At 39.0% G+C, this 25753-nt stretch overlaps 1 protein-coding gene across 2 annotated transcripts in view; it reads left to right on the forward strand.

Annotated features, from left to right (window-relative positions):
- The first annotated feature begins 6093 nt into the window (after positions 1–6093).
- The window catches only part of PALS1 (protein associated with LIN7 1, MAGUK p55 family member), a 58906-nt gene continuing 39246 nt past the window's right edge, over positions 6094–25753 (forward strand). For both annotated transcript variants that reach the window (XM_065636608.1, XM_065636607.1), the window contains exon 1: positions 6094–6214. The gene's annotated coding sequence lies outside the window, so the exon portion shown is untranslated. The remainder of the gene's footprint in view (positions 6215–25753) is intronic.

The raw sequence follows: 25753 nt of genomic DNA on the forward strand, positions 1-25753 counted from the left end.
GTGGCAATGGAAATCTATTGGCATCTTCTGTCTGTAAGGAAGACATTGTGCTGAGATCAACTGGATGACACACCTGAATTTCCTCTGTTCCATGTCACTCCAGACTTATGCATATGGTGAAATGACATATAAAAGATTTTTCTGAGCACGTTTCTCAAAGAAAAAAGAGTTAGTCTCTTTCAATTTTAGTTTCAGAATGTTTCCTATAAAACTCATTCAGTTATAGATTCAAATAAAATAGATGAGAAGCATTGCTTTAAATGCTGGGAAACAACAGATATGCTGGATGGCAGCTAACTGCTTCAGATGTTGTTTATAATCTGCTGAAAGTAAGCTCAAAAACTAGAGGAATATTCAAATGAAAGTTTTAAGAATAATATTTTTGAAAATTATTCTGCCTCATGTCATACTCAGAGATCCATATTGATAAAGGTACAGTGCTGGCCACAAATCTTTTTGTGGCAGTAATTAGAGTATAACAGAGATGTACAATCTGAAAACCTACACCAAACAAGACTGATAAATAAAGCATAGCATGCAAGATTATTTCAGTGGACATTTAGAAGGAGGGAACAGTTTATGTACATTTTACAATATGTTACAGCTGTCTTATTGTACATCTAGTTTGCTCTCAAGACAAAGATTTACTGCATTTCTGGTTTATAGAATATGTGAACAATATATTGTAGTGTTGTACTTTCGATAAATATATAAAAATTAAACTCTGCATTACAGCATTACCAGATAGAAGAATCTCATCATTAACATAATTACCACTACTAAGCTGCCTTTCAGGAAAGACGATCATACCTGGGGAGAATCTAAAAACCGCGAATGCCTTATTTCATCAGGATTTACCACCTAAGTATTTTCCTTAGGTGGTATCAACTGCTGAAACTTCTGTTAGTTCTTCTCCTATTTTCTCACAGATCTGTGGGTTATCTCATAGGTTTTTATTTGTTTACAAATACATTTACAAACATTTATAAGAAAAGAAGCTCCACAGCGTAAAAACTGCAGAAATGAAGTGGCTTTTGCCCTCTATTCACAGATTAAATCTAATCAAACTGTCAGGTAAACCCACTAGAAAGTATGTGCAAGTTGACAGTAAGGCAGACTAGCACTGAAATCCAAATAAAATCCTGTCTTAACTTTGGGCTTTAGGATACATCCAGCCTCCAAATGGCAAATAAGGGAAGAACAGGCTGGATTTTGATACAAATTAATAATTGTTATGAACAGCAAAGCTGGATTTTGTTTTCCAGAAAGACTTAAATATGTACCTTAGGTCATTACAGATTTATTCAAGTTCAAACCAAAGATGGAGAGCTACACAGAGGAAGGCCCACAGATGACTGAAATAATATAAAAAAGACAGACAAGTATATGATCGTGAAGAGAGTAACATGCAAAAATAAGGAGAAACTACTCGAGGAAGAACAAGAAGCAGCAAACGCACAAAGAGACAGATGAGATAATCACTAATTTGAGTATAATTTAATAGAGCAAGGGAAAACACCAGTAAGAAAGATAATTTTTATTACTTATTATATTTCTGGACTAAAAATAGTGGCCCAAACTGTTACATTATCAACCTCACCTCCGGCTTCAATTTGGGGCACCCGCCTTCTGGGAATGATTCCTATTTCTGGGCTTAAGACCCCTCATTGGGAGGTGAGTAGCACTCCCAGACCTGAGACCTCTCTTCTGGAGATGAACCTTTTTCTACAGCTGAAATTTTGTTGGGTTTATGACCCTGTTTGTAAATGCTATGACCTTACTTGGAGTTGTGCAATTTGAGATCTGAAGGATTAAGAAGTGGTGGAAGACATTGGAAGCCAGAGAGGAAGATGTTTCAGCCACCCAGATGAGCACGAATGTAAAATGTAGTTATTAGGCAGGAAGTGAGGAACAGTTCTAGATGCTATCAAGGAATAAAATGCGACCGTATTTGCATCCTTGGTATTTGTTGTTCTAGTTCAAGGAAGGCCAAAATGAAATTGAATTGTTGTATTAATTTCAAAATTCAGGGTTTCTCTGTTGATGGATTGTGGAGCCAGGAGATAATTTTTTTCTTGCTTAATGCACAACATAGCTTCTGGACTTTTGTATTTTGCACTCTTCTTTGAAACACTAGATACCAAACACAGCTAGCCCTGCAGGTAGACTAGTTCTGCTGTCACATTCTTTCACATGGCTGGTGCATGTGTCCTACTTAGGATTAAAACAATCACCAGATTGTAGTCAGGAGACATCAGATTTCTAGAAATCAAACTGGAAAGACCAATGTGAGATATTGTTATTTCCCCTGCAACACAGGGAGACTATAGACGTAAAGTCTGAGCAGGAAGGAGCTGGCTTTCATTCATATTCAGTTAAAGGTGACATTTAAATGTGATTCTCCAAGACATAAGCTATCAGTATCTAAAGGGCAAGGGAAAAATCCCTGTGAAGTTCTTAGAGACAGGAGGAAAAGAGCCTATTTAAATAGATGCCAGACATGAAAGCAGCAAGATAAAAAGGAGAACACAATTTCTCAAAACCTTGCAAGAATAAAAGATCAAGGTAAGGGTAATCAAGATAATTTTTAAAAAAGGGGGGGGGGAGGAAACACAGCAGAAAACAAACAAACAAAACCAACAACAACAAAAACCCCAGCCAGCAGAAAGATCAAGAAAGAAGATGGAATACAGACTCTGACATCAAGCAGAAAATAATTTTTTAGGGATTGAATAAAAAAAATATTTTGGCAAATAGAGAGCGATGACACCAGCTTGGAAGAGATCCAAGGTGAATTTGTAAGAGAAAGTACATCTGCTGAAGAATCAGTGAGTTTAAAGATAAAGAGTTTAGAGACAAAAGGGAGGAGAGTAATGGGGGCAGACAGATGGGGATTACTTCTTCTCCAGCCTTCACTGACATAAGCACTGTGGCCACTGTAGCTCTTCTGACAGAGCATTCCTTTTTTGCATCCATCTGCAGAACCACTCTTGGACTGTAGAGCATAAATTCAGTTACACAGCGACATAAAAGGGAATTTTTACCTAACCCTTCTGCGATTTTTCATTCCCCCTCCAGAGGGCAACGGTTTCAAAGAAAACATTTTGCTGATGCTTGAGACAGAAATATTTTTCATTTTTCCATTGATTGCAATCAGCCAGATTTAGATTGATCAACAGTTATATCAGCACCTTGCTGGCAAACACTGATACTAATTCATGTCAAATTCAGTTCATCCAAGATGAACATCTTCTTTGTTAAAAAATATTTGTCTGTGGAATTAATGCACCAACCTTAAAAAGGTTCTTCAATAATAAAGTAAGCTGCCTAAATATGTTGGTTCTGTAGCTGTAAGAATGCTTTAATATTCCCAGAATCCCTGGTAGTAAAATCATGTCTAAAATGAAAATGTTCTAAGATCCAGGCTCACAAAAGGTATCACTTCTTTTCAGTTCCTTTCCGCTTAAAGATAGTAATTGAAAACTCTGGAGATGGAACAACATGGTTTATAGTACTTTGGTAAGTAATTTGCTCATTACCTTTAAAAGCTGTTTTAGCAGATCCTCATATGAAAGATGAATCAGCTAAGACAAAACAAAGGAAGACTAAAAGCTTTGATCTTCCCAATCACCTTTCATTGTCCTTCCTCATTCTCCCATTCACCTTTCTCTGTATCTGCTCTTTTTAATCTGCATGCTTTGTTACATTCAAGCCAAAACGTTTTGGTTTTGTTTTGGTTTGGTTTTTTTTTAAACAGCAATTCTTTTCCCAGCATACCAACGAACAGCACCCACAAGGCAAAACAAACCATCAGATCTGTCCATTTAAATTCCTAACACAATGATTTAAAAAAGAAAGGTTATCTGGGTCTTTACAAATAATGCTGCTGGTCCTGTGCCCTATTGTGAAATGTTTTCAGGTATGACGACTTCTTGGCCTGGCAGAATATTTTAATCTGTTGGATAGAGTTAGCCAAGCACACCTCATTCAAGCATCTTATGAATAGATTTGCCAGCTGGGCAAGGGCTAATACAAGGGTTTGTGAAAGCCAGAGGGAGGAGATTGGTTACCAGAGAAACAACAGATCTTTAAGCAGATATATCCAAGAGATATCCCAAGCTCAGTCTTAACCTGGTCTAGTAACCCCTTCTGGCAAAAGATTAAAACTTCAGCTACAGATACAAAAGAGTACAAGAAGGAAACAGAAACTCTAGACCTGGTGTAATTTCTTCTCTGCTGTACAGCAAATTGTACAATATATTGAAAAAAAATCCCTTAACCTGGTTTAAAAGCTGGCTACCAGCCATTATGCAAACTGGAGGCAATGAGATTTTCTGTGAGAGGAAGGAGAAATGCTGTCAGTTGAGGGAAACTGTAATGAGAATTTGTGGGTTTTTTTGTCTGTTCATCCCAACCTTGAATATAGAAAAGACAGTGATCAGTTTGGATGAGGATGACAATAGTGAACAGCCAGCTGCTGAACCTAGCTACTTTTTGCAGCCATTATATCTTCTAAGCAAGCATCATATTTTGAAAAAGTTCTTTCTGGTTCTCAGGTCCTTTGCCAAAGCCGTTAGAAAAAAAAGGTTCATGTGAACTTTCATGATTTTCATATGAAGGTAAAAAGAACCACACTTGATGCTGCTCAGCCGCAAACTAACCTTAACCAGTGTCATGTTTTCCCTCAATTTTTATTTCCAAAGTAAATAGTTCTGCAGTCCGCCAACATTTGTATTTCTTGCAGTGATGCAGATTTGCTCACCTGATATAAAGACTGTTGTTCGTGGTCCAAACAGAGATAGCTGGTTAAAGGCAGTTATACAGCATTTTACTGCCCTGGAAACAGCAAACAAAAAGACATCCCAGGGAGTTTGAGTCACCATGCGAAAACGTAGAAAGCTTTCGGAGTTTTCTCTGCAGGTAGCTGGGTAGGATGTACGTTAGTGTGAGGTCAGCTGGCCTTTTCACACAGTAAGAAATTAAAACCATGGGATCTGGTTTGGGGACTTATAAAACTGGAATGTCTGTCTATGCTTAGAAGGTATCCAAAGAAAACATGGTATAGGGTAAAATTATAGGAAGTTGAAAGTCTGTATCTGGATTTCACTACGGAGGATGATACAGAGTTAAATGACACAGATTTATAAATGGCTCAGCTGAAGCAATGAGACATGGAATAAGGGAGGTATCTCTTTAGGGCCTTTTAGTGACTAAGGAAATCTTTCTTCTTGGTGTCATTACGCGAAACATTCTTTTAATGCTTCAGGCAATGACCCAGGCAGACTAGCCTGAAAAAACAGGGGCGGGAACGCAGTTTTTAGCTCAAACTAAACTTCGGTGCTGAAGATACGTTTCCCTGGTTCTGTGAAACACAGTGACAGGCACCATCAACCTGTTAAAACTTTTAATGCCCCGTTTCCTTCTTTCTTCCAGACACTGTGTTGGGGCCCCTTCTGTGCCTCGGCGCCCCCCGCTCTCCCAAAGGCAGACTCTCGGATGTATATTTCCCCTCACAACAGGCCCCAGCCTGGCTGAGCCTTTCAAGCTTGGGTTGCCACAAGGAGAATCAGGAGATGGTGAGCAGGGTGGAGGAGAAAGGGGCTCCGGCAGCTCAGAGCGCCCAGGGCAGCCGGCAGGCGCAGAAGAGCGGGCAGGAGGAGGCGGGAGAGGAGGAAGGGTCAGGCCGCAGCCCGGGCAGGCCAGCCTGCTCCCTTCAGGGCACAGGGGCTCCCGTGGAGGTGCCTCTCCGGGGTGCAGAGGCAGCTGTGGTAGAGACATAGGACATGACTGCGGGAGGAAAGTCACAGAAGCAGCGCCACGTCCTCCGTGTCCTCCGCAGCCCCCCAGCGAGCGCTGATGGGACCCGCTCCCCGCCGCGCGGCCGTTGGGGGCCGCTCCGCCCCGCCCGGCAGAGGGCGCGCGCTCAGCTCACCGCCTCCCCGCGGGTGGGGCGGCCGGCGCGGCCCCGGCAGCGGCTGTGGGGCGGCTCTGCGCCTGCGCGGCCCGGCCGGGAGAGGCGGGGCGGGGCCTGACGGCCGGTGCTGGGAGCGGGCGAGGGGGCAGGGCAGGGCCGGGCCGGGCCGGGCGGCGGCTGCGCAGCTCAGCGCGGGCTGTGGCCGGGTGGCTCCGCGGGGAGACGCTGCGGGGTGCGGGCAACCCTGACTTCCCGCCGGTGGTTGGGCCGGAGCGTGTCAGCGGCGGCGAGGGAAGGACGGTAGGTGCGGTCCCCCTTCCCGCGCGCGGCGTGCGAGCAACAGGTCCCGCCGCGGAGCCGCCAGCCTCGGCTCACCGGGAAGCCTCCCCCGCGGCCACAGCGCCCGCACAGGCCTGGGAGTCCGGCCGGGCCGGGGCCGAGCGGGGCGGCGGGGCCGAGCCGAGCCAAGCTCGGCGGCTCTCGGGGGACCGCGTCGGTCCCCGCGTCCCGCCGAGCGACGGCCCGAGCAGTGCCCCGGCCGGGAGGGGCGGCCCCGGCCGCTGCGGCTACAGGTGCCTGCGCCGCGGGGCGCCCGGAGCTGGCGCCGCTCCGGGAGCGTGGGGGGCGGGCAGCCGCCCTCCTGCGAGCGGCTCCTGCGGCTGCCCCAGCTCGGGGGCGCCTCCCGGGCCGGCGCTGCGAGCTCAGGCCCAGAAGTTGTAAGGAAACCCTCCCGTACGTGGCTCCGCGCTGTCTCTGAGCAGTTCTAGCGGTGTGTCGAGCTTGTGTTTTAACGAGGGGACAAACTTAAGGCTTCCCCCTCTGCGCTTCTGATGTTCTGGCCGTTCTCTGAAGTGATCGCTTTGCAGGGTTAAGTTAAAGTAGGTTGGCCAGAGCGACTTACAGTGTATTTTACAGTCGGCACTGCTGGAGTTCAGCACGTATTGGCTCAAAACGACTTCGTTTTCAGAAAGCCTGTACTGATAATGTTCTTGCGGTGGTGGTAGTTTCCTCCGTAAGGGACCGAGGCTGCATTGTGGTAGAGACTCTACAGGCAAGCAACAAAGAACACTGAGCTTCCTAAGACAGACAGCGCAAGAAAATTAAATGAACTTGTATTTCACCTTTTTGAAAAACATTGATGTTTTAAAAAACGCGTCTAAAATAATATTTTTAGATGTCTCACGTGGGACAGATCCCTGAAAAGTAACTAGGAATATTAAAGGGGTAAATGTCAGCTAGTGCTGTGAGGCTTTTTTCTTTTAAAAAGTAATTCTTGAAGCCTCGACAATGGAATTAGTTGGGGGAGCTCCATAATTCACTTACTAGAACAAAATACTTGCCTTCTACGTAAGTGACGAGATATTGATGGCTGCAGTCAAACTTCTGAGAAGTGGCTGGTGATGGTCTTTTTCTACCCGTCTGCTGCTTCGGTGCACAGTTTCAAATGCCTTAAAGGGACCTGTCTGTGGTTTTGGAGGATTGAGGTGTTTCTCCTGAGCTTGTCAAAAATCGGATACCTTTGAATAGTCTTTAATTAGGCATCCGAGCCTGCAGTCATTTGGTTTTGAGCTGTCCTCTGAATTTTCGCAAACAGTACATCTATTTTTTTTTCTTCAAATCATTTTACAGCTATTATTACAAATATAAATGTCCAACACTTTGAAGTCTGGCTGTTTCATACACATATGAACTGTTGTCCAACATGCTCTGATTAAAAAAAAAAAAAAAATCAGTATTTCACACGTTAAGAGCTTAACTAATGGTTAGTATTGTAGATGGTTTAACAAGGCATCAAATATTTATACTGCAGCACTTTGCGATCCAGTGTACTAGAATGTTAAATTTAATTTACATTATTGTTAATAAAGTAATACAGATTTCAGTGATAATACATGATTACTTAGCTGTTTTCAAAGTAGTTCTTTTAGATTTTACATCCTTCCAATGTGTTATGTTGCTTTGCAATGTATGGAATACCAGTGGACGGTAATTTTTGCATATAGAACTAGGTGATAGTAAGCATGGTAGTTCTGATTAGCTTTTTGTTAAATTTCCTTTCAAAATATCTGAACTAACTTAGAAATGTAAATCAAAGTATTTCTTCACTGGGCTGATTTAACTGCCTTGGGAATCTGCAGGAGTTACTAAGGCCGTTGTGTGTTGTTCACATCTATCATTACCACAGCAATATCTGGTGTAGAAGTAGGAGAAATACAATGTAGAGGTTAGCAGTCATGGCGAAGGTAATGGGTACAGAAATCTTAATGTAGTCTGAAGTTCACATGCGTCCATGTATTTTACTATGTAAATAATTGTTTTCATAACGCTTCTATTGGGTGCTTTTTAATTAAGATCTATTGCTGTAGTTTGAAGTTAAAGGCTTTTAAAAAATCTTGCAGCATTTTTAAATGCAAATTCTGTTACAATGTTTCCTCAAAGACTGGATCTTAACATCAGGTGCTCACAGGTGTAACTACCTGTTTCAGCTACCAATTTTTTTTTCCAGTTTGCGTTTTTGATTAAGTGCATTCCTCTTACAGTGTTAGGCTTTTAGAATGCTGAAGGCTAAGATTTCAAACAACCTGCTGCTTCTTAGATAGCAGGATTTGTATTTGTATTCATATGTCTTGTTTAAAATTCTTAAATGTTCTAGCAACTGGCTCTTTTTTTTAAGTACTTTCTTGATGTGCCAAGTGGCGTTTCAGAAAGGCTTGACATTACGGTATTCGAAATGCTAATTACTACTTCGGTCATTCATAAGAAAACCTCAAGACTTCTTGTAAATATTAATTAAATACTGCTGTATTATTTTCCTTTTATTAGTGGGCAAAGAGAGGCATTTGTATATTTGAAAAGGTTTGCTGCTGCTACATCTGATAGAAAACTCGGTGGAAACAGTTTATACTGTGATTTAAAATCAGGTGTGCTAGCAAAATGATTTTTCTAGTATAATTATCTACTTTGAAGCTTTCTTTAGTACAACTGCTCTGACAAAAGCATTTTATGTACACGTCCTCCCTCCTGCACTCCCAATACACCTATATGACAAAATGTTTTTAGTGGAGACTAAAGTATGAAGCAGAACTCTAAGCAAAAAGAGGAAATTATAACTAAATAAGTAGTGTATATATAAGGCTATTCTAAAATAAGTTTTGGGGTTTGTTTTTTTAAACCAGAGGTGATAAACCATGTAATGTCTATTAGTGAAGACTTGTTTTATACTGCAAGGGTGTCTAATTGCATATTAATAAATAGCTGTGTGGGAAGAAAAAAATGCTGTAACTCTCAAAGCTTGCATCAGTTAAATTAGAAAACAAACAGAGGTACCATTAATAATGCACAGTTGTAGAAGGAATGCTATTCTGTGAATCAGGAAGCACAGAAAGGCCTAATCTTGCATGCTTTTTATCAGAAAAAGGATGTGATGTTGCATTTCCTAACAGATAGGTAAATGGTTTGAATACCTGTGGAGTATGTTGATATTTTTGTTCAAATCTCTTTGCTTTTTGGGGAAACTTGAAATCCCCCCTTTGTCAGTTCCCAAAACAAATGCCTTACCTGCCAGGCCACTGGGTGTTAGGGTGTGATGTGCTCTCAGAAACCGGCCACTTTCGTTCTTGAGGAGTAACATTCACTTGGGAAGTGAGTGAATGGGGAAAGTAGACCAGAGACTGGCTGGCAAGAAGCATGATCAAGTAGAAATTGATGATTTAAACCCAGGTATCCTTGTTGCAGACTTAAGTGTTGAAAGAGTACATGAAAGGGCTTTTTTTTTTTTTTTTTTTTTTTCTCTAGCATGGTGTGAAATCTTGGAGACCTAAACGTCTGACCTTTCTCTTTATCCTTGGCTGGCTTGGCCAGTTCATACTCATGTTGAGAAGCAGACATTTGAACAACATCTGTAATGTGCCCTTTTCATTGTAGAGCAGAGCTTGGTTGTTTATCTGTGGATTGTGAAGTCTGGTAGGTGGCATGGTGTTTAGAGTATCTTGTGGATCTAATTCTTTCTTATAAGATGCCAAATAATTAGATACAAAAATGTAATTGTTTCCACATACCTAGTCGTTATCTGTTATATAAAGATCACCTCAGTGCCTTGTGTTTCCTTAAGTGATTGCATCATGTATCTGTTCGGGTTGGCCATGACAGTATTCTAAAGAAAAATGAGTAAGAAATAGTTAATGTGATTTTATGTTAATATTCTTAATACTTGATTTTGCCTCTAGTATTTCATTTTTAAAAATTTATTCCCTAGCATTAGAGAAAAGGCTTGACAGTTGATACATGTGACAGTGCAAATCATGGTTGTTAATCATAAACTTTAGTATCTCAATTCACTATACCTTAGCTAGAAAATAAACTCCTCATTTCCTGCAAAGTTGTAACAAAAGAAAATATTATATAATAGACAGAAAATCTAGAAAAATATAATTCTTAAGAAAAATAAGACAGAAACCAAACCAGATGTTTCATTCTTGTCTTGTATCATTATTCATCTTCTGGGGAAACTGCTGGAAGGTCATACTTGGTTATTGGCCATAACAGATGATTCAGAAGACTCTCAAATATTTTTTTCAAGGGATGATTGGCGTGGAGGACTAATTTAGAACCAGGACCTATTTCTGCTAAGGATATATTAAAAGGCATAGGACAGTTAAGTGGTCCTTTAGAAAAAGTATTAGGAGTACTCAAGTGTGGGAATAGTCAGTATGTTAGCATCTAAAGTATGTACCTGTGTATGGTTACATGAGTAGTGTGAATTGTCTTATTTTCATAGCGTGAAGTTGTTCAGTGGTATCTTCAAGCTCTCTAGAAAGTTGAATTCAGCAAAACTAAAAACCTTTGACAACTGTGAAGTGCCAGTGCAACCTCAGCAGCTGCTCTTTGACCTGGCAGTGGCACTGGGAGGTGGCTGTATGCGTTCCCAGTCTGTTTCCAAGGATAAGTTTATGTTTTTCCAGTCAGGAAGGAGAGACTGGAAAAGAAATATTCAGTTAGGCACCAGTAGTGTTGACTGGAGTTCTGAGCACAAATGTGTGTAATCAAAGGAGGACAATGTATACTAGTGCCTAAGAGAGTCACTTTTCATTTCAACAGTATATTATAAAGACTGCTGGTGATACATATGTGAGCTGTTATTAGCAGTGTGACAGCATAGAGGTGACTTGAGTTTAATGAAGTGTGTAGAAAGGGGTAATGAAACTTAAAGTTCACATTGTTCAAGGCTGAAGGCACATAAAATATAACTGGTATGATGCCTTGGTAAAAACACTATTCAGAGAAATGACTGAACTTCTGATGTTTTTCATCACCTATCTGTTTTCCTGGAGGCAAATTTTGATCTTGGTTTGGGTGGCAGAGTCAGCTCTCGTCTGAATATCCAAACAAAAACCCAAGTGTTCTTTTCGTTGGGATGATCTTCACAATTAAGGTCAATGAAGGTGGTATGCTTTGGTAATGCCTTCTCTATTAATCACTTATTTAGAAGCTGATCTTCTGTGTAGCAGAGGAGAAATCCAGGGAGGGAAAGATGTTTTTCTGCATGGTGGTTGTGGTACTGAGTTAAACTCTTCAGCACAGCAGATATAATGATAACTATTTATTTAGAATGTGATACCTCTGTGCATAAATCTAAGGCTTGGCCTTAATTATCAGATCATGCAGTGTCCCTGCAGTGTTGTGGCTGAGAACTTATGGTCACCCTTGTTTGTCTTGCTTTATCAAATTGCCATTGACTTGTCAGCTACTATTAAAGAAACTTGGGATAGGTTAATCATGGATTAATGCAGTGCACCTTGGCTAAGAAAATTGAAGTTGCTTTTGTAGAAAAACTGTGTTAGAGATAATTGCATTGTGTGCCATAGAAATTAACTGCATGTCTTGTACTGGCTCAGAGAACGTGTTGCTAATTACTGTGGTATGTGGTATTTTCTAAATGTTCTCACATCAGAAGGCAAAGCTCATGCTTTTTGTTAAGTACCCAGAGATTTCAAACAGATGAGGGTTTGGATTGTATTAGTTTGTATTATGTTGACTGTATTTCTTACACATGTATATCCTTGTTTTCAAAGAGCAAATCTCTTCTTCCCAGTGTCTGAAAGGGCATACGATGTCAGCAGACAAACTTAGTCCTGCGTTAGTGGGAGGATATAGCATTAGTGGACATCACGTGCTTCCTGCAGAATCAGTTCCTGTAGGATCAAGTGGTGATAGAATTGCTTAGTGTCACTATGTGGTGACATTTAAATTTTGTTTCAATGGTATTAGAAGTTCTCAAATGCAGGAGAGAAAGTGAGTTGAAATGGAACTGGATGTATGTATTTAAAGGTGGTGGTTGTTGTAGGATAATTCAAACCAACATTATGCAAGCTCTTAACCATTTTGGTTTTTTCTCAGTAATCAAGATGTGTTCTAAATTAGTAACCTAATTACTTACAGGGAGGAATTAGCACAGTGTCTTGGAGTAAACTGAGGTAAAAGCTGATCAGCTTGGCATTTTCTTGTTGGGCTGTCTGACTAATGACTTATGAGTCCAGCAGTATTGGTTTTGACCAGTGAAATAATCTGTTTCACGTCTTAATTTTTTTAAGAGTGTAAACAGCACCAAAAATCTGTTTAGGCCTAAATTATTGTTAGATTTGTAGACTTCTTCTACTGAGTTATCAATTTAATTCTTTAATTCTTACCTCTTGGTAGAATATTCATGTTTTGTTTGTTGTGATCTTCTCTCAAGACTTTGTCATCAAGAACTATTGTCATCAATCACTTCCTCACAAAGTGTTTTGCTTCAAGCTGATATGAGAGCTTGCTAGAACTCTGAAGAGGCAAGTTACTTGGCTTCAGTGGAAGGAGGAGGAAACTACTTTTTAGCCTACTTCAGTTTCTTCTTCACTGACTCATCAGGTGAGATGAAAAGATGAAAGACTGAAAGTTTATCTCAAGGAAAACTAGGAATCCAAAAAGTAAATGTCTCCTGTCCTTCCTCACAAAAGAAAAAATCCTGAGGATTGTTCTAAGATAGCAGAACAGGTGAAAAGCTATTCAAGACTGGTTATTTTGACGTATTTTGTAGGTCATTACCTTCTCGAAGCTTTTGCCAATTTTCAAGTAAGGAGAGGTCAAAATAAAGTGCAATGAAGAACTGTTTCTTCTTGACTGAAAAAGAGAACTCTGTATCTAATGATATGGTGTTTTGAAGCAGCAGTTAAGAATTGTTTTGGCTTATTGTTTATGAAATAATTTTTAGGTTAAACTGTTTCTTTTTTGATATCAGTGTCTTGTTTAGACTAGCAAGCTTATCGCTATTGGGAGGTAATCATATGATCAGTTTTGAATAGCCATTATATATTGTTTTGCCTTTGATCTTTCCTGATTTACTATGGACTTCTTACATTTTTGCCCCTGATTTTTTGGCAGCTTTTCCGTTGCTCTTTATCTTGCATTCTTTCCTTCTTTGGACCTTCAAACGAGTCTTTCTCAGAGTTGAGTGTCTAAATAGGCAAGACGGACAATACTGGGAAGGAAACAAAGGTTCTGTGTGTTGGGTCACACTATTCCTATTCTCTGTTAAGTCTTAAGACCTTTTACTTTCTCTTTCCCATCTTCTGTCAACTGAGGGAACCGGGGCTGTTTAGCCTGCAGAAAAGGAGGCTGAGGGGAGACCTGATCGTTCTGTACAACTACCTGAAAGGAGGTTGTAGTATAGAGGCTGTTGGTCTCTTCTGCTAAGTAACAAGTGACAGAACTAGAGGAAACAGCCTCAAGTTGCGTAAGGGGAGGTTTAGATTGAATATCAGGAAAATTTCTTCAGGAAAGGGTTGTCAGGCATTGGAACAGGCTGCCCAGGGAAGTGGTGGAGTCGCCACCCCTGGAGGTGTTCAAAAGACGCGTAGGTGTGGCACTTAATGGTTTAGTAGTGAACGTGGCAGTGTTAGGTTAATGGTTGGACTTGAGGATCCTAAAGGTCTTTTCCAGCTTAAATGATTCTATAATTCTATATTATTGCCTTGTGTCTTAAGGTTGAATTGGCTTGTAAAACAGTACCTATACTTAGCATTTCTTTCATTTTACAGTGCTGTCCTGGTTCTCCTTTATATCTTCTAGTGTTTGTGTTCTCTTACCTCTCATTACAGCTTTGATATATACAAAGATACCCCTTCTATTTCAATGGGAATTTTTTCTATAATAAGAGCGAAGTTAAGCAGGAATATTGCCTTCTGTTGGACATAATGATGGCTATTATGCAAAACAGAGTAGTTCAGTGCCAGGAGCTCAAGAAATAATTTTTAACAAGTGTGTGGTGGGATGATGTAGAAGTCTGTAAAGTGTAATAAAGTTGGACCAGGCTCCTTGTTTCTGTAGAACTGTTGAGAAAGTTATCTTTAACCATAGTATCAGTTTGCTATGTTTTTTTGTAGTGTGAATGGCAGCCAGAAAGCCAGCAAAATGCTGAACGTGTCAGGAAAGGCATTAAGATGACAGAAAGGCATCATATTGCAGCGATGCAAAACCCTGCTGTCTTCACTCTTGTGTAGATTTCAGGTATTTGCATTTAAAGGGAGTACCTAGGAGAACTAAAAAAAAAAAAAACCAACAACAACAAAAAAACAATCAAGCCTTACAAGAAGAGACTAGAAAGACCGGAACTCCTTAGTTGCAAGGAGACGTGATGGAAATTCTAGGAAAAAAGCCATGGAGACTGTGGATCTTACAAATACAGGATGCAGTTTATTAAAATGGTAGGTTTGAAACATAGAGGAAGCTGGTACTTCACATACTGGCTGGGGAACTACTGACATTTATTGCCATAGGAGTCTGTGGATGCAACCAATATCAGTGTTTTCAGAAAAAAGATTATACAGATTCCCAGACAGCATATCCATTGACAGATGGATTCAGTGGTTCATAATTGAATAGTCAGGGGTGTACCATCTGATGTCCTTTAACAATTGAACTTCTGGATGCAGAAGTTATCCCTAAACAGCATGTCTGGTTGCCACTGTCAGGCCAAAAGTTCTGGGCTTGATAGACCATTGGTCTGACTCACTAGGGCATTCCTGTGTTTTTATCCAAAGCAGCCAGAAACCATGTTTATCACCTTACTGAAATGTTTTCTAAAAATGTGGTAGATTATCTCAACCAGATATACTGGGCTGCAAGCGTGTAACAGCTGGTTTTTTGGAGGTTGGTTTGTTTGTTTTTTAAAAAAGGGGGAACTGAACAACTGGATAATCTCAGCAAGGGATTAGCCAAATAATATAACAACAATATAGTAATACAGTAACTGTGAACTCCTCTCTACAAAAATATCATATTTAATCTCACTTGGCATTCTGTGTTGATGGCTCAGTTTTTATCAGCAGACAATGTGCAAAGCTGGGTGAGGCTTTCTGTTAGAAAGGCATTTGCGTGATGCTGAACTTGCAATTTATGTTACGTACTTGTTTGGAAAAGCAAAGGAATCTTTAGAAGCTAAAAACCTCACTTAAAGGTGGGTAGGAGGGGACAATCTGCAGAAGTGAACAGTTAGGCCTGCTTATTATGTATAAGCTCTTTTTGCAGCCTTGAGTGTGGTTTCCATGGCTGATCAGTGGTGGTTCTTAGTTTATAAACCTTATATGAATTAGTGTTATTTCAATAATTTTACTTAATAGGTATAAATCTGTATAAAATCTGAAATACCACTTCTGTAGTAGTAAAGTATTAAATATTTGCATATTTTTTTAAATTTGACAGCTTCGTTTGCAAACTTGAATTTGTATGTACCTTGTCCTCTAAGCCAGTTTCTGACCTATGTTGGTGAGAACTTCATACAGTTTCTCCTTCTGTCAATATTTTTAAAGTCTTTTCTATACAAATATTTAATGAATGCAGTTACATACCTAAGTGGCTGGGTAGTAAACATACGCTAGTTTGTGTTCCCTCTTAAGTGAACACTCTTATCAAATCTTAGAAAGATATTTAATGCTGTTCTTTTGGTATTACGTGTGTTAGTGCTCCTTTTAACTTCTGTAGTTGGGACGTTATGTGATAATTAACATTCCATGCAAAACCTCAGTTCTTTATTTCTTAAAGCTAATTTGAAATTGAGTATTCAACCTTTAAGGTACATAACATGACTAATCAGTGCCTGTTAAACTTCATTATTAGTTGCTTAACAGTTCACATTGTACTTCTGACACTTTTTGATGAGTATGTTTTTTATTCTTGGATGGATTTGTGACAAGTGACACATCTGATTCTGGCTACTTTACAAGAAATTCAGATTGCAACTATAACTCTGGGAAACCTTGCCAGATTTGGTGATGTCAGTTTTTCACCTTTCCCTGCTCAGCTTTTGTGTTATAGATCATGATTTGCAGAATTAGCAGGAGTGCTTGCTCCTCAGTCGTTTCAGTTCATAGTGTAAGATCTGACCTGCGCTAAGATGCGCTTAGCACTGAAGTGGCTGAGGTGTCAGCACATGTTCCCTTCTGCCAAGTCTGCTTTTGGCATCAGTGACTTCTGATGGGAGCAGTCTACAGCTGAGGATAGTAACTTAATCTGCTGCAACAAGATTTGCTAGAGCTTGTCTATAAACATATTTAATTTAAGCTTCCTGTTCCTTCCGCTCAGCCTCTTATGCAGCCTTATTTTCTTCTTTATTCGAAAAAGTAACACAAGGATAAATAGTAATGTGCCTTATCTTATGATCTCTTTGCAACAAATTCCATGTCTAATTTCTGAACTGTACTTTGAGAAACCCATAAACAAGCATATTATTGCTGACAATTACACTATTTCAGGTGTCAAGGATTCATATATCATTATATTAGTATATTCTTACAGGTATGTATCTGAAAAATTTTATTTAGGAGGTAAAATTTGCACTGGCTTTGGTTTCCAGACTTGCAGTGTAGAACCATCCAGAAATGCACTGCATCAATTCAATACACACAACCAGAGGGTGTACAGAACCAAAAGCATAGTGGCACTCAGAGTAAGGCTGAAATATTGTGCATGGGAGCTATTTGAATGAGTTCTTAAAGTTTAGAGGAATAATAAAGCATTAAAAGTATGTTTATGGGTTTAGCATGTTAAAACTTAAAGTTCTATAATAAATAGCCCTTGTTTGTATTCAGAATTCCAAAACTGGTCTTAAAAGAATATAGGTGCATACTTAGAGTGACATGAGTTAGTGATGCGCAAATATATTCATAAATCTCATTGGCCTCAAATAATAGATTCTGATTTCCATACTTGTTAGGTGACTTTTTTAATGTGTAAATGGTGACTAAATATCTGGAAATAGATACATCTCTCCTCAAAAATATAGAATTCATCAAGAACAAAAAGGTTATGAATGCTGATTCTGTTGGATGTTCTTCTCTAGATAAGTCTGAGGAAATAGTTTTCTAATATAAAATGTCAGCTGGCTTCAAGTTGAAAATACATTCCAGGTAGATAAGTATCTTCCAACCAACTGGTCAATAAGAAAAGGGCATGTGCAGCTATGGTTTGAGTTCCAGAACTCCTAGAAGTGCTGGATGAAGTCTGACCATCTGAGGGATACCTAAAGCTTCCTAGTTTTGTTCTGTTACTTCTTCTTTGCGAAAATAAATTTTGTTATTGAAGGCACTGTAGCCTTGGTAGCGCTGGAACAAAATTCTTTGCTTGCATTGCTGAGATGATTTGCACTCTCTGGGGACCAGAGAACTACAACTCCTCAAATGCTTTCTTTAAATTGAGTGGAATAAAACCTTTTCATTTAACAGCATGTCTCTGGTAAACAGATATGTCAGAAGGATAAAATGATTGCTTTGATTTCAGAAGTTGTAAACTTTGCAGCTTTAAAGCAAAGACTGTAGACTTGACTTGGAAAATCAAATGAATTATTTTAAGTATTTGGGTTCCTGGGATTAGTCTATTGTTTCCACTGGCAGCCACTAATAACTGCTGCATTGATAATTTTCAAATGGATTTAAGGTATAACCTGATCTAAATTGCTTTGTAATAATCCATTTTGACAAAACAGAAATAAGGGACAATACATAATCTACATCCCAAAATTTGTCTGCTTCCAAAGCAGCTGATGGTAAAATGTAATGATAACGTTTAGAAACTCCGTCAAGACTCACAGAAAATCGGCTATACCTGCTTTGATTTGCCTTGCTAACACAGTTCATTTGGCACTAAAGATTAAACCCAGTGACCAGACTTGCCAGTTGATTGCCCTAGTAATTGGCATGTGAACAGTGTTGCAGCTCTTGTTCAGGGGGTCAGTATTTTTCTGACACTATTTTAAAAAGTGACTGTTGTTTTATATGCTCAGGTTCCAAACAAAATGGTAAGGTCACCGTAGTGTTCTTGGCTTCTTCAAGAAAAGTCTCTGGGTTTTTTTGGTTGGTGTTTTGTTTTGTTGTTTGTGTTTGTTTGTTTGTTTTTCCTCCCCTACTGGAAAAATCTCAGTATTAAATACTTCGTTAGGGGATGAACCTATGTTCTCAGTCTGCAAAATTAGAAAGCATAATGTTGGAACTTTGGTTTTCATTTTTTGTTTTGTTTGGGTTTTTTGTTTGTTTGTTTTGTGGGGTTTTTTGTTTGTTTGTTGTGGGTTTTTTTGTAGAATCACATAGAATGCTCAGAGAGGTGGTGGAAAACAAAGTAATGTCCAGATCTGGTAGTGAAAAACCTTGGTCTGTGAGGCCTTAGTAGAATCATCAGAGGAGCTGCTTTCCAGTAAGGTACCAGTGTTGTTCACAGTGTACCTGCAGGGTTAGAAGTCGGGCCAACCTGTTGGGCTTTTTAGATAAGTAATACTGCATCATATCCCTGCTACCCTCTTCTGATTTTTAGGCATAGATGAACTCTAAAGCACTTTTGCACACTGTTTTTGTACGTCTGACAAATAGAAAATACAAGGCTGCAGCATCTGCTGTTACATTTTGAACTTTCTTACTATAACAAAACTAAGATATTTCCAAACCTGATTTCCAAACCTGGCCTAGAATGTGACATTTCAATTCTCAGTTAAAATTCTTTATTAATGGTATTTTCAGTCTAAACTTTGCCTGAAAGGCCATATTAAATGGCTTTATAATAAAATATATGCTATCTGTAGGAACAACAGTTGCACTTTCTAGTGAGTAAAAGAATTGAAGGTTAGTGCCTGGACAGTAGCCCGCCAGCTGGCCAGGAGCCGGCAGAGCTGCACTGTGGGATGCGCTGGAGCATCACGGGGGGAGCGATCAGTTGAGAGTCCAGTTCTCTCTACTGATGATGAAAATGCAGGTGTCCAAGACAGTAAATTATGTTGATTGATTTATCTTAATAAAGACAAGTCTAGTTTCATTTTTAGAAGAAAGGATCAAGTATTTCCCTTGTAACGTGATGTAATACATTTGAAAAAATGGCAGTAATGACAGATAATTTGAAATAGTCTGCAACATTTCACGTAGACATCAAGAAAATACTGCTTAAATCATAGCCTTATTTGCATTGGGTGACATAATTGGATTGTATGGGGTGACATTTTTGAATTGCATTGTATCATATTATTCGATTGCATTCTAGTCGATTTTTCTCATTTTTTGCCAGAGCCCTAAAGCTCTCATTTGTAAGTGGGACCCAAAAATCCTAGTCCTAAATCCACATTTGTAAATTTCTTCTGAAATTTAGAAAGCAAACAGCATTCACTGCCATCCTGATTTTTATCTGACATGCAAGGTAAACATGTCTTAATTTCTCTTTGTTACCTCTGGGTACTTCTCTGTTTTGAGTCATTTGTTGCTGATAACATGACACTGTTCTGGAGTGATTTTGGACTTTGTTCTTTCTCTTAAACGCACAAAGTCATGGAATTTTCTTGTACACATTTTGTCTGATTTCTTTTTTTTTTAGGTATAAACTGTTTCTTCTATACTTAGTAGGAGTTGGTAACAATTTAACTTTAAAAAAATCTGTAACTCATCAAAAATTGCAATCATTCTGGTGATAAAAAGCAACCACTGTTTTATGTGCAGATGATCTCGCATTAGAGCCTTTTGCTACTGAAAATGGAGGGTATCTCTCTCCTGGCTTTGTTTTTTGCCAATTTATTCCAGTGAGCTGGCTCATGGAGAGCTCTAGTGATGCCAAAGCCAGTGTAAAATAAGTGAGGAAAGGGAAAGTAAGAGGAAAGTAAGAAAGAAGGAAGAGGAAAGGGGAAGGAAGAGGAAAGTAAAGAAGAAAGAGGAAGTAAGCTGAAGGTTGTCTCCCTCTTGCAGAATCATATCCTAAGCCCAAGTGGGAAAACTGCTAGGGAGAAGTAGAGGCTATTGTTCTAGGACATGGATATATGTGCGTGTTGAGGCATGGGTGCTGTGTATTGTTGTATCTTGAAGTTGTTCAGCTGTGCTGCTCCAGTGCATTGTGAGAATTTGCTGCTGTGAAATCTTGAAAAAGTATGTTTAGGAAAACTAGTTTTGTTTCAGCTGGTGAACTCTGAAATTGCTAGGCAAGAGAAGGACCAAGTATTTTCAACCTTTGCAGTGACAATGCATGGGCATACAGTAACTAGAGTTCTTGCTGCATGTCAGATGCTAGAGATCTGTATGGTTGGAGTCTGGATGAAGCTTCTCAACTGAAACCCCTTCTGTAAACCTGAGTGTTTCTTAGGGTGACTGCAGTGAAAGCATAAGAGCGTTGTGCTGTTGTTCCAGCTCTGGTGCTTCATAGTGATATTCGGAATTTTCTCAGCAAAATTTGTTGCTTTTTCTTGTTGCTTACAAGGTAGATGGGCCAAACTAGATTGTTCCAAATTTGTCATATGTAACCTTTTCAGTTTAATTTTCATCATATTTCTTATACTTGAATCAGAGAAAATACTCTTTCTTTCTATCCCCCTGTCATACAGAGGAAACAGACTTCATCTCTTCCAGTGGACTGCAGCTTTCACTCTTTACTGTTGCCATCTGGCTCACCTCTTTGATCTGAAGAACTTTCTGCAAAGACAGTGGCAGCTTCCCGAGCAGTGTAGAGAAATGCTGATACTTGCACCGAGCCCCATACCCAGTTAGTACTCTTGCTGTCTGTTCTGTCATCTTTGACAGTTGATTCTGCTTTTTATACAAGCAAGGAATTTAAAGTAATTCAACTTTGCTGTTGTTTTGATTATTGCTTGAATGAAAAATTACTCTGGTTTCTCTAATTATGAGGTTCTCTCCATATCATTTAGTTCTAGACTCTCCTATTTTTCCTCCCCTGCATTTTCATTCTGTTCTCTGGCTTTTCTCAGGGAAAAACAAGATCCATCCTCGCCAGGATTCATGCTGTAAGCAACTTCTGGTAATGGTCTTTGGAGCAACAACTGAAGTCTTGACACCTGGTTTTGCAACAGGGCAAGTCTGCCAGTTTGGGGGCAAAAGCGCTAAGAATATGTCAAACTGTCCTGACTGCATCATTGATAATGAATGCCAGTATTTGTGACACATATTAGTAATCAGTTTTGCTTGGCATAACTGCATAATTTTAACACTGTTTTCTAGAATGCTTCAGTATCTGTTACCAGTGCAGTCTTGTACGTAAGGCTGGTATTAGACTGATTTGTCACCACCTCTAGAGGAGAACACCTGTCTGTGTGGTCTCTGCATTAGAGAGCAGCATCCAGGATCATAATTTTATTCAAGGATTTGCAAAATAATACTTCCACTCAAAATGTTGTATTTTTACATTTATGTAAATGTGGATTTAAGAAAGAAGTACCTTATGCCCAGAGTGTTATGGTTCTTTTTATTCAAAGGATTAGTCTAGTAAAACCTGTTAAAAGCTAATTTATGGAAGGCTTTAATCCTTAACCCAAAGCAGAACTGCCAAATATGCAGCTTACATTCTTGGATAAGCTTAATTATGGGGAAATTTGGCTCTAGGGTTTTGAATTTAATAGCAATTTGCCTTGAGTTGGATGGCATCAATGTGCTCTTCCGAAGCTCAAACTTCTAATAAATTTGTTCCAGATGAGTCAATACTATGGTTCTTTTGGAGAGAAACTAAACAATGATTAGCGAAGGTGTTGCTTCCTAGAGTGGCTGTAAATGGCACTCTTTACAATTTATGTCTTTGGGATTATTTTGGAACACCGAGTTCTTACTTTCTGATTCAGAAGTACCTGATGACTGAGTTCTAAATATTGGAGCAATAAAGCATTGTGATGTTTTATTTAAAGAGATTTATCAGCAATCTAGGTGTAATACACATAAACATGTTTGCATCACTGGTATGTAGAACTCGTACAAACTTAATCTTTAGGTATTTGTTTAAGGGGTTAGGTGTGTGACTGATTCTTCTAAGTATTGCTCGATACTTTTTTAAAACGTATTCTTAATACTCAGTGCTGCTTTGTATAATACCTGTACAGTTTATTTCATTGAATGGTGAAATGCAAAGATATTCTGCATTCATCAGTTGAAAGCGTTCTACCTCTCTTCCCATTTTCCCATTACGAAACACTTGAATTGCTGAAATCTGGCATCAGCATCAGGAAGAAAACTTTGCGTGTTGTAGAGAAGTTTCATCATCTTGTATCCATTAAATTTTGATTTAATGTAATTTTTATGCACACTCATTTCAGGTAGAAGTGATGTCCGAATATCTTTTTTACTTTTCTGTAGAGAAACTTGTTTCCGGTGTTAAAACAGTAAAAAATACGCGTGAAAGGTAAAATGAATTTTGAACTTGTACGGAAAACTAGGAAGACTGACTGGCTGTTCCTGGGTCGTAATTTCCATTTTCTCTTGCTGTTAGAATTTTCTTGATTGCATTTTAATAGTAGGTAATACAAGTTTGTGGAACTAGTTTTAGGTGTGAGATACTTTAGAAAGTTCTAATGACAGGGCAGAATTTATGTTTGGTTATTTTTGGTTTTGTTGGTAACAAGTGCAAAGCATAGGCTAACATTTATTTCGCTGTTGATCCGTTTCACTGGCACAGAATAGTAAAGAAGATTGAGATATTTTATATAAGAAATGAAAATCAGTATTTGGCCTTCAACTCTCAAATTAGATGAGGGAAGAGGGCTTTAAAGATGCTACCAGAGAAGGAAGACGTTGTTTTTAAACAAAAATTTTAACACAGTTGTTTGAAGGGTCATCTTCAGCTTGATTAGTGTAAGAATTAAGAGGAAATACTTCCTCAAGGTCAAATTCTGTGTTGCAGGTTAATTGCACTGAGAGATTCACTCCATGATCTTAGGCAGAGAGAAATTTCTGCTGAATTCCACCTTCCTAGGTGTTGAATCTTTGTTCCTTATCATGATTTGAGTATTCTGCCGAGGGACTTACATCATTTAGCTTACCTGGGTTTTTCCCTAACTTTTGTATAGCAATGTTTAATTTCTTAGTTCAACAGCTCAAGTGATAACATAGTTTTCTGGACAGGATTATTGCACCACTACATAAAAAATAAGGTTGCCTTTCTTCAGGTAGAAAGGAGTCTTACATTCCTAGGAGTTTATCACAATTTTATGATGTTTTCATAATAAAAATAACATCTGTTTTGACAAGGCTGCAGAAACTGAATGTACTTTCTCTGATTTAGCAAGAGTTGAGCTGCAAAAGAGCTATGCAGCCACATGGCTTATGTTCTTGAATTCAATTTGCAGAAGTGAGTATGTTCCTGTCAGGGTTTTGTCTTAATTTTTTTAACTGGTTGCTAACATAAAGCCCAAGAGTCCACTTATATTTAATTGGAGAGAGAGAGACTATTTTTATAAGGTATAGAACATCTCTGTTATATCTCTATAGCCTTTGTGAAGCTTTCTCATGCATTTTTCTTATGAAGTCTAGTAATGTGGATTATTTACAAAGCATTTGATTTTCACATCCTATAGTGAAATGTTGGTAATACTTTACATAAAGTATCTTTGTACAGGTTTTCCTCATTACCTGTACTTTAAGTTACTAGATGGTATAAGTTGTTTGAGTAGTCTTTCCTTATAGTATGACCAAGGAATCAGCATGAGTTTTTCAGTGATGATTGGCATTGTTCCCATAAGTTTAACAGATCTTTGTGATAAATAGTGAGGAGGTTTGAAATAAGGGTGATTTGTAACTTTCATCCATTTCCAAGTAGTTATGCACATGTGAATTCATTTGTGTAGGTATATGTATGCCTGAGGTAGTAGTACTTTTATTTCCATTAGTGTTTGACCAGTAGGTGTACCATTTTATGCCTTCTGCTGCAAGCACTGAGAAAATTAAGATATATCTGTTACTGCTGTTCCCTGTACCAAAAAAAAAAAAAAGCTTTTGGTTTTTTTGAGTTCTGGATTTTCATCTAGTGTTTTTATACTATTTACACAAAGATAATAGGTTGACAATACTATTTGACTATCTTTGAGTAATGAACATGCAGACATGTTCAGACTTTTCAGCAGGACCTCCTTTAATAATATTCTCAAGGTGTGAGTGTCCAATTTACCATTTTTGTTTGGGAGGAAATATGCTCGAAGATGAATGCAAGTTTTGCGGTCCCTGACACCCATGGTGTCTCAGGTTATGCCTTTTAAGAGAAACCAATAGGTTCTTTGTTCTTTAACTGTCCTGCTTACATTATCAGGAAGAGATGCAAGTGGTTATAGGTGTATGGTTGCTTTTTTGTGATGGTTGGGGTCTTCTTATCTTTTGTCTCTTTTTTTTTTTCTTTTGTCTTTTTTTAACGTTTATATTTGCTTGAGTTCTTTAGGATGAAAAGCTCTTTCAAATCAATAGCTGGTGAGGTTTTTTTTGTGGGGGCAGGTGGATGAATTCACATAGTATGGTTCCATATGATGAGGTTCCATTGGACCTGGCTCTCTGCTGCTGATGGGGAGTTTCTGCTTCTCTCTGTCGTCACCTTTACCTTCCTGGTCTCAACTACTTGCTCCTACCTATTGTGCCAGTCCTGTCACCTTTCAGATTATCGTGAGCTGTTTTAGCATGCCACTTTGACCAAAAACAAACAAACAAAACAATTTTGTAATATTTTGCAGTCTTGTTGAATTAAGGTGACTCACAGGGAGATTTGATAAGCTTCAAAGCCCTCTGCGGAGGTATTGGCTGTACAGCCCAAAAGTGGGGAGGGTAAAGGAGTAGTCAACAGAAAGAGTTATGAGACTGCAGTCTTTGGGAATAGCAAACTAGCCCAGTTTAACAGTCCAAGGAATCATACTGACAGTCTCTTTTTCTGGTTCTTGTCATAAATTCATGAACTACAGGATCTCTCTTTGGAAGGATCCAAAAGTAGGGCACACTTGAAAGCCTAGTCAGCTTTGTTCTGTGCTAGCAGCTGAAGAGTTAGCTGTGCACAAACATGAATTATGTGATTTTTTTTCCCTGAATACTTACTGAAACGTTCTGCAAATATTAAATAATGCGACTGTTAGATTATAAAGAAACTACGTTTTGCAAATTCTGAACAGTTGTTCCACTCTGCAAAATTTTGAGCTCTGACTTTGCTACTTGTCTTAACTTCTCAGGAGTGAGAAACATTGCAGCAGATTTCCTGTGCATGAATTCACTTGGGCATAATCTTTCTCTGCAAACTGCAACTTTGACCAAATATTTATTTGGGAATATATTTGCCTTAACTATCCATTGCATTTATCCTGGTTGAGGGTAGTTTTTTTCTTCTATGGTAGCAAGGCCTTGTTCTCTTTGTCTAACAGGTTATCTCAGCATAGTAATAATATTGAAATGGGTATTGTAGAAAAAAAGCCTGACATACACTGCATGGCTGGTATGCCTTGCTTAGTGTCCTCCAGAAAAAGCAAATACAGATGATGTTCATTAGAAAGAGAAAACCTTAGGGAATTATGCCCATGATGTGAAAAACCTTCAGAAGGAAACT

This window comes from Caloenas nicobarica, chromosome 5, assembly GCF_036013445.1.
Source record: "Caloenas nicobarica isolate bCalNic1 chromosome 5, bCalNic1.hap1, whole genome shotgun sequence".
NCBI classification, from domain to species: Eukaryota; Metazoa; Chordata; class Aves; order Columbiformes; family Columbidae; genus Caloenas; species Caloenas nicobarica.